We start from the raw sequence: 9,108 nt of genomic DNA, 5'->3' as shown, positions 1-9,108 counted from the left end.
GTGGAAATAACATTAGGACTAATTCCCTGTAAGTTAAAAGTATGATATTTATTAATCGAAATATCTGTATCAACATACTTTTCTTTTATCAAATTTATGTCGGATCCTGAATCTATCATAAAAGTACAATTACCCTTTAACTTTGAAGATGCAAAGGTAATGATGGGTGCCTGGGTTGCCTTAAAAATCTTAGTTACCTTTACGGCCTGCAAAGCTATTGAGTTATCGGTTCCCGAAACTGAACTGTCTTTGGGGAATTCGGGTGTCCGAGTATACCTGCGCTCGGGCGGACACCGCTTGTTCCCGAAACGCCTTCGGCGTTTCCCGAATTATTAGTGCTTTCTTTATTCATATTTATATTTCCGGAAGTTTCTAAAGATTTCTTACACGCCACCTTGCGACAATTATTAATAAAATGTCCTGGAGTTTTGCAATAATGACAAACTTGATCTTGCGGAGTATTTGGTCCTGGTTGTCCCGGTGTCAAAGGTTTAATAATCGGGCCTCCCTTATAAAACGGTACGTTAGGACGGCGAATTGGATTCACTGTTTGCGAAGAAGGTAATACATCGCGAGACCACGATGAATTTACAGCTCGAGGTTCAATATTATTATTTTGTGGCGAAAAATCTACTCGTGGAGAAAAATTATATTTTAAATTATTCGTGGGTTTTTTCCGACGTGATTCTGCCTCTAATGTTTTGGTCAACTGAATTGTTCTTGTTATGGCATTATCCAAATCATATATTCTTCCCTCTAATTTTACGCGTACCAATAAATCAGACGGTAGTCCGTTTATGAATGCTTCAAGGCATTCATGATCGATCTTTCCCTCCTCATACGGTGTAAGACACAGACCGCCTTGAATACCAAGTTCTCCATCAATTATTGCGGATTTTACTTCCTTAGTACGCTCAATATAACTAAAAATGTCCTCGGTTGCCGACATGTACAAATTTCCAAGCTCTCTGTGACGTTTTGACGTCCACCTCACACCCATTTTTATTTTTTTTATTTGCACTATTACTGATTAATGTATAACCACTGATAGTTATTTTTGAGCGCCATCGATAATTACCATTTTTGCTTCACTACTTATTATTAACCACAGGCTTGCGTACAGTAGCCTGTTATTAGTCTAACCAAGAATATTATTTACTTAGCAACCTAACCGACACATTTATTATGTTAAAAGATTTAGCTTGATAATAGTTTTAATATAAAAATATATGACGTAATGTTAATAATATTAACATATATAAAGGAAAAAGAAAATATTAAAAGTACAAAAACAATATATATGTATAACTTAGTTATTATGCTTTATGATAGATTTATTTAATTAATTTAGTCACGTATATATATATATATATATTGTCTGAAACATAAAAACACAAAAACATACATAAAATCGGTAAAATATATACAAACAGTTTTATATTCTCAAGCAGTTAAATAAAATAAGTTTGAAACATTTATCATTAATAATTTGATAGATTTATAATATAATATTACGAGATTGGTAATATTTAAGATCGTTTGAATTGTAATACCATGAAGGGTTTTGTAGGTGTAGCAAAACCATTGAGCTACTTAATATTGTTTATTATATAAAGAGTATTAATGTTAGTTGTAATAATTGAAAGAATTGGTTTAAAAATATATCTTATTATATGGTTATATAGCCATTGATAAGTATTACAAATTTGGCTTAATACATTTGGGTTCTTGACAGGATAAAATATTTAATTATTGTTTATAAAAAAGAAACAAATGGATTTGAAATGGATTTTCTTATACTATAGTAAAGTCCTATGCAAGTAGGTAATTTTCGTTAAAACCAATAAGGTCGGTTATTATATAAAAAAGGGAAAAATCAATTAGTTATTTAAGACAAGAGTAAAAATAATGCCGGCGGAATTGAGTTTTATTAAGTGACAATGACAGTTATTATAATTTACGGAGACATTTGGTGTTGATTGTTGTACAAGGTTATAATGTCACATCCGGGGAAGTGAGAATGTAGACGATCAGGTACCTGTCCCAAATCTATCCCTCAGGTGATTTGATTTCAGGTGCTCTCTTTTGATTATGGGTCAATCTGCATACACCGACTTTACCCGGGAATGGAGAGAGCTTGCGATTAACTCTTACGGTAATGAAATCGTGATTGTCAAAAATATAATAATATTGTAAGTCAATTACGAAACTTCTTAAATGGCCAATTATGTCATAAGATTATATAATAGGAATGGTTGTCTGTCAAATAAAATAATAAGCACCTTTGGATTAGTATAACATAATCAATATCATTTATTATTCAACTTCTGATTCCATTTCGTCTGGAAATTCGTGTGTTACACTCGTGTTTGTGGTGCTGTCTGTTAGTGTAATTCTAACAAGGTTTTCTATCTTCATAAAATATGCATTACGTACAGGATCACAGGGAGGTTTAGAAATAACTTCAATTTCTTCGATAAATTCAATATCTGAGTCACCCGTTAAATCAACTGGCTGATTCTCTTTTACAAAAACTTTCGCCGTAGATGCGTCAGATTCTTCTGGAGAAGATGTACATTCAGTAACTTGCGGCGAGGACTCGCTGCAGTGTGATGGTAACTGAGATGAAGAGGTTTCCTGAGTTAACGTTGAAGGATCTGGCGTAGCGGTTACTTCGCTCTGCCGTTTGTCAGGGTTTACAGATCGACTAGGCGGTTGGTCGCCCAGGTTGCGCAGGAAGTCGGAAAATTGAGCTCGACGCAACTGCAGCAGATATTCGATTCTTTCCCTTTTTCGGCGGCCCGCTCTATGCTTATTCCTTCTAACCATCTACATGCGAAAATAATAATAATAAAAATTAGTACTCTGAGCGGGTTTTCGCTCAATAAAGCGGATTATCGCTTGAGTACTTACTTCTATAGTGATTGAGCCACCCGTTTGGTTGTAACTTGGTATCTTTCTATTATTCAACAAATGAAAAATAAATTTAAATTATTATCTCCTTTAATTCTTCAACATAATTATGGTATAAGAATAGGAAAATATTGAAAAGAAAATCATAGCGTAATGTCGCTGTGTAGTGTGTGACAGTAGTATAATATGGAAATAAGGGCGTCACTTCGCTCTTACTAATGGAAAAATGAAAAGGATGAGCAATAATAATGCTCATATGCAAAGGATTAAATAAAATAAAATATCTCAAAAGAAAAGTAGGCAGGTTACTATGCCTTTCTTCATAAGTGGAATGTAACACAAGGTAAGGAGACGGGCACTTTTATGCTCATACACGGTGATGGAGTTGAAGAATAAAATAGTGATTTAAAACAAATTAATATTGATTCTAATTCGTTATTTATTATTATTCATAATTTCCTAATGCTTTATTCGTTAATTAAATAAAGTATACGTCCTGTGACTAAATTGAATATATCAGGTAGAATGTATAATGAATTGGTCAGACGAATGAATCTATGTTCATGCTTAACAATACACTAAACGAAATTTACGTAATTTATTAAACTTAAAAATCTTGTTAGTGATATACTGTAACCATAATTAAAGTTATTAATTCACTATGCACTGCTTTATGGTAACTCAGCAATCTCTTAATATTGTCACTAGCGTAATTGTCACTAGCGTAAGTCGTACTATTGTCACTAGCGTAAGTCGAACTTTTACCATGCTCACTTGATTTAAGTACACAAATGTAATAAACTTGTAATGCAAATGTTAAATTAATGTTTATAATCAAATTATCCTGTAAATAATGGTATGATATGATTTTAATTCACTTAAATATTAAATGCGACTTAATTGTGTAATGAGGCATATATGTTCTTATACCGAGCTAAAGCATTAGAAAATGGCGGCTATACACGCCGTGGTATATGACAGGTATGGAAGCGAATGTTCGCCCTCGAATGTTTTCAAAGGATAAATCACAGCAAATGAAGTCGCTGTTAATGGTATTCAAAGGGAAAAAGCGAATTAACGCTTTTAATATAATTGAAATAAATGGGTATGCCTCGCACAAATAAATTGAAATAATTAATGCATTAATGTACTATATATTCAATATAGGATGACGCTTCGCTGCGAATTTACGCTGGCGAGCGATTCTGAACGAAAGTTAAAGTTGAAATATGATTATTTGCAACTGTTGTACCACTAACATTATTCTCAATGATTAATACAATAATAATTGAAGGGTATATTCAATGAACAATCAAATTAATCAAAAGTTTATTACTAAAATCTAGTGTAATATAGAAGTTGGTTACAATATGAATATATGTGTTACTTGAAATAATTTTATTCGCAAATGTCATATAAATCTGAACCGTCAGGCCAGTAATTGTTTCTCAAATACTTATAAATCAGAAATATTAAGTAACTGTAAGTGTAATAATGTATTGAAGCTTTATAAATCTGTCAAAAGGTGTAGTATGTATATGGAGTACAAGTATAACTTGCCATAAGAGCAGCGAGTATAAAATAATGAAACAAATCTACTCACAAGCGTTCGCACAGATCTAACCGTCAGGTCAGGAAGCACTTGATGATGTAGCAGCAAAAGAATAAGTCAATCAGACTTCGGTAATAACTCAAACTTCACTGGCTCTACGTTATATTTTACGGTTAGTTAGCGAATTTACGCTAGCTAGTGTTACGTCCCGGCTAATCGCGGCTGCAAATTTTGGAATGCAGGACTCGGACGTGTAGCACGGGACTAGATCACTGTTTCGGGTTACCGAATCCGAGGATTCTACCCGGGGATACTCGTGATCAGAGTGATTTCGCCAGGAGTGCAGTTCCCGCGGAAGGGTGGCAGGGTCGCTCTTTGTAAAAAATTTCGGTTCAATAAAAGGGGTGGCCGATGGCGAATTTATTTGAATTTACTTCCCCCTAATTAAACCGATGATTTCGTTATAACAACACGTGCATCTATGGGCCGGTCGGTAGGTCGTTAATGATGCGGAACAATAGATACAGATTACATCAATTACACGGGGCCCGATGTTCAATTTATGAGTCTCCGTTTTCGCGTACGCGTTATGATAGATGGGTCCGATTCGTGATGATTTGCATTGTTCGCATAACGCGGCTTGTGTTTTGACGTCTTTGTATCCGCGCGTGATCACGCAAAGTGCCATCGGGTTGTATGAAAATGAATCAACCTCATTAGCTCATTAAAGGACGACTGCAATACTGTACTGACCTTTACTTTGAATGAGTTAATCACTTTCATTAACTTATCATTAGAAAGCTGTAGTAATATTCTGAATTTTAATTTGACTGAGTCGATAACTTCATTAATTTATCATTAGAGAGCTGTGGAAATATTCTGCATTTTACTTTGAGTGAGTCAATAACTTCATTAATTTATCATTAGGCCGGTGTAAGTTGAGAGGTAGTATGATAATTTCACTTACCCAGGGGTTCTTGGTTACTCTCGATCCAGCGCTGTACCTTGATCTCTTGTGCCAGCCTATCGTAATGAGTTCGGCGAGGGTCCCCCTCGGGAATATCTTGGCACAGAGGGTACCGCAGGTTGCATGAAATGGGGACCAGTCTTCTTGCCCACGTGGCTTCGTTGCTTCCGTTCGTGATTAGAATCACTCGATGTGATACGACAGAGTTGCTGGTCACTCTCGGTTTCGTGAGTCGCGTTGTGATCGAATTATTGTTATTTCTGTTAGTGTCACGGTCGCGTGGTCGGAAAAGTGCCTCGTATTCTGGGTCAATGTAGTGAGGCTAGATGCCGTAATACTGCGAGACGACGGTGTTCACTGATTCTAAGTTAGAAAATATACGAGCTAAACGTCTTGCACGGTGTTTCTTTCCTCCTCGTCTCGTTTTCGGCATTAGAACTTCGTCATTTATGCAGAAGTTAATGTTAAAACGTGCGCGCCTCAGTTAGAGTGTACCTTGTGGTGAGAGTGGTGCGGAAAGGGATTCGTTACCGAGTGGCCGTCCCGTGCGTTGTCCGCACTGTAAGACTGTCAGCTCAGCGGAATGAAGACCAACGTGCGTTGTCCGCACTGTAGGCTCGTTAGTTGGTTGCACACACACACAACCACAATGACCGAAACTGAGGTAGCTGCGTAAAATTTATAGTCGCTGAATTATGATCAAATCGGCTTGGTGGTCAAAAATAAAAATAAATCGTAAATTCAAGCACACAAAATACATATATTCCAATAAAATGAATTGGTGAAATACAATTGTTCTTACAAAATTTAAGTTACCTACTACGGTTATTAATGCTAACGTTTATATCTAAGATAACTCTGAAATACGAGGATTGAAAAATATTCTAAGTCGAGATACGAAGATTGGAAAATATTCTAAGTCAAAATACGAAGGTTGAAAAATATTCTAAGTCGAAATACGAAGGAATGGAAAAGTTCTAAGTTCGAATTAGAGATTGAAATAGAAAAGGCTAACCGTGGCCCTTGAGTGTCGAGTGAACCTCTTGGGTCGGAGTCGCGAGTCGAACTGAATTTTTCCGGTCCTGCAATGAGGTCCTTTGTTTTCGGCGGCTCGGTGTTGCGGCGGTTCGGTAGTGGGGGTCCCCTCTCTCGTGAGAGTGGGTTGGAGAGTGGGACGTCCCTCGTGGAAGTAGGGGTACAGACAAAATGGCGGTTCCGGGGTGCGTCTTGTGCGCGTCGTTCGGTCCGTTGACAGAAAAGAGAAAGTTCGATTTTTACCGGGACGTGACACTAGCGACTCCAATAATAGTAGTCGTAATAATAATGGTAGTAATCGTAATAGTCCTCTTAAGTCTAAAAAGTGTGTCAATATAAAGTCAAAGTCAAGTTTAAAAGTGTAAAAGTGAGTTTCTCTGACTGCTGCACCACGTTATATACTCGAAAATTATGATGCGTGGGGACAGGGTCCCTGTAGCTCGAGAAGGGATTACAATAAGTGGGGACGCTACGGTTAAAGCAAAAACTAAAATAGTAGGGAGGCTCTGCCCACTTAACTCATTGGTTCTTCGTTTTCGAAGCTTCTTATGGTGGGATCGAAAATTTAAGTGGTGGGATTAGTCTCACGGTGCGTCTAGTGGGGACGATGAGCTCAACGGTGAGCTCAACGCTTACAAAAGATAAACGTATTTTGACGCGTAAGTTCAACATGAAATTCTCAGTACAGAATTATCGCTCATCTGTTATACTTTTTAATCAACCGGAGTTTCTCCGAATCAAATGGCAGCTGCAACTTCCTGCCGATATATCTTACTCGAGATATCTATTCAACCTTTGATTAAGACAGCGGTCTTGGATTATTACTTCAATCAGGTGCCGACAAGTCACCGTCTTTTACAATTAGTCATCATGAAATAATATTCCTTCGTGAATTTAAATCTTTTTTTCCTTTGTTACTTAACGCTGTGTTCACTGTCTTATTCAAATTAATATTTAAATAATTCTGTAATGCTCACAAATTTAATTCTTAAAATTATAACGCTTGACATATGCATATTATATGCTCCTAGTCTTAAGCATGAATTATTATAAAACCTTGCATACGTCTACTTAATAATATAACGCACTCAGTTAAATAATAATCATTATAAATTATTGTAAAATCACTTATTGGTATCATGAGCCTTTAATAATGTAATTAAATCATCTAAAATTATTTTTTCAATATACCATTCTAATAAACTTATAAAATCTCACTCAACCAATAATTGTCTTATAGTTATAGGGATGCCTATATATATAGATATACACATGTATGTACTTGCACGTCTATTTTTTGGTTATTATAAAAATTATTAATAAAGCAACTATTGCTGTGCCGGGTTTAATATTATAATTAAACCATATAAAATTATTATTCCAATACAATATTAGTCTTAATTTATTCATAAAATCTTAAATAACCAATAATTGTTTTATGGGTTATACGCACATATATAAGTGTGTTCGTATATGGTATGGTTAATATACTTAATTATTAACGGATTAAGTGCGTAATAATTATGTACTTAAATTAATGCTCAATAACATAAATTATTCCTTTAAATAAATTCAATAATCCTTACTATAAATGTAATACCATGTGTAATATACATTTATTCATACTTAATTAACGATTTATTCTTTTCTTAATATTTTTGGGTTAAACAACTTATTTCCTTTTATATTAAATTGTTCACTAATTGATTTTGACTTTAATTGTTTTTAACTTTGTAACTTCTAAACTATTAATATTTTATTAAAACTTTCTACACTATAAATATTGAAAAATAACGCTGATTTGTTTAACAAATAGTGACTTTGCAATTTTTGCAGTTTCTCATTGATCCCGTGATGCGATAAGGAAAATTTCATCACAGGTACCATCAGCCTAGCTAAAAATGATGATTCCCAAAAGTTGTTGGTCACTTCCGTAAAAATGATTATTTTCAAAATCTGAGGTCCCTATTAGTTTCCTCTTATGACCTAGATGCTTCAATATAATTATAACAAATTATTTCCTTACGGTTCAAATTTTAGACCATAAAAAATTGGTAAAATTTTATTGCAATTTCGTAACTTTAAATATGTACTTCTTTTTGACTAAGATTGTAGATAAATATTCTACATTCTTTTACTTATAAAATGTTTCTCCTTTTATGTTATAAAAATAATCTTTATTTTTCTATACGTTAAATTACTTTAAATGTGGTAATACAATTTACAACACTCACAAAAACTATTTCATTGTATAATAAAATCAATTCCAAAATTTACTCCTTTAATTGTTATTAATAACAACTTATAACCTTGTACAACAATCAACACCAAATGTCTCCGTAAATTATAATAACTATCAAAGCTACACTGTCACTTAATAAAACCCAATTCCGCCGGCATTATTTTTACTCTTGTCTTAAATAACTAATTGATTTTTCCCGTTTTTATATAATAACCGACCCTTTTGGTTTTAACGCAAATTACCTACTTGCAAAGGACTTTACTATAGTGTAATAAAATCCATTTCAAATCCATTTGTTTCTTTGTTATAAAAAATAATTAAATATTTTATCCTCTCAATAACCCAAATGTATTTAGCCAAATTTGTAATATTATCAATGGCTATATAACCATATAATAA

This window comes from Ooceraea biroi, unplaced genomic scaffold (assembly GCF_003672135.1).
Source record: "Ooceraea biroi isolate clonal line C1 unplaced genomic scaffold, Obir_v5.4 UnassembledTig61, whole genome shotgun sequence".
In the NCBI taxonomy this organism is placed as follows: domain Eukaryota; kingdom Metazoa; phylum Arthropoda; class Insecta; order Hymenoptera; family Formicidae; genus Ooceraea; species Ooceraea biroi.
Note: the sequence above shows the minus strand (reverse complement) of the source record.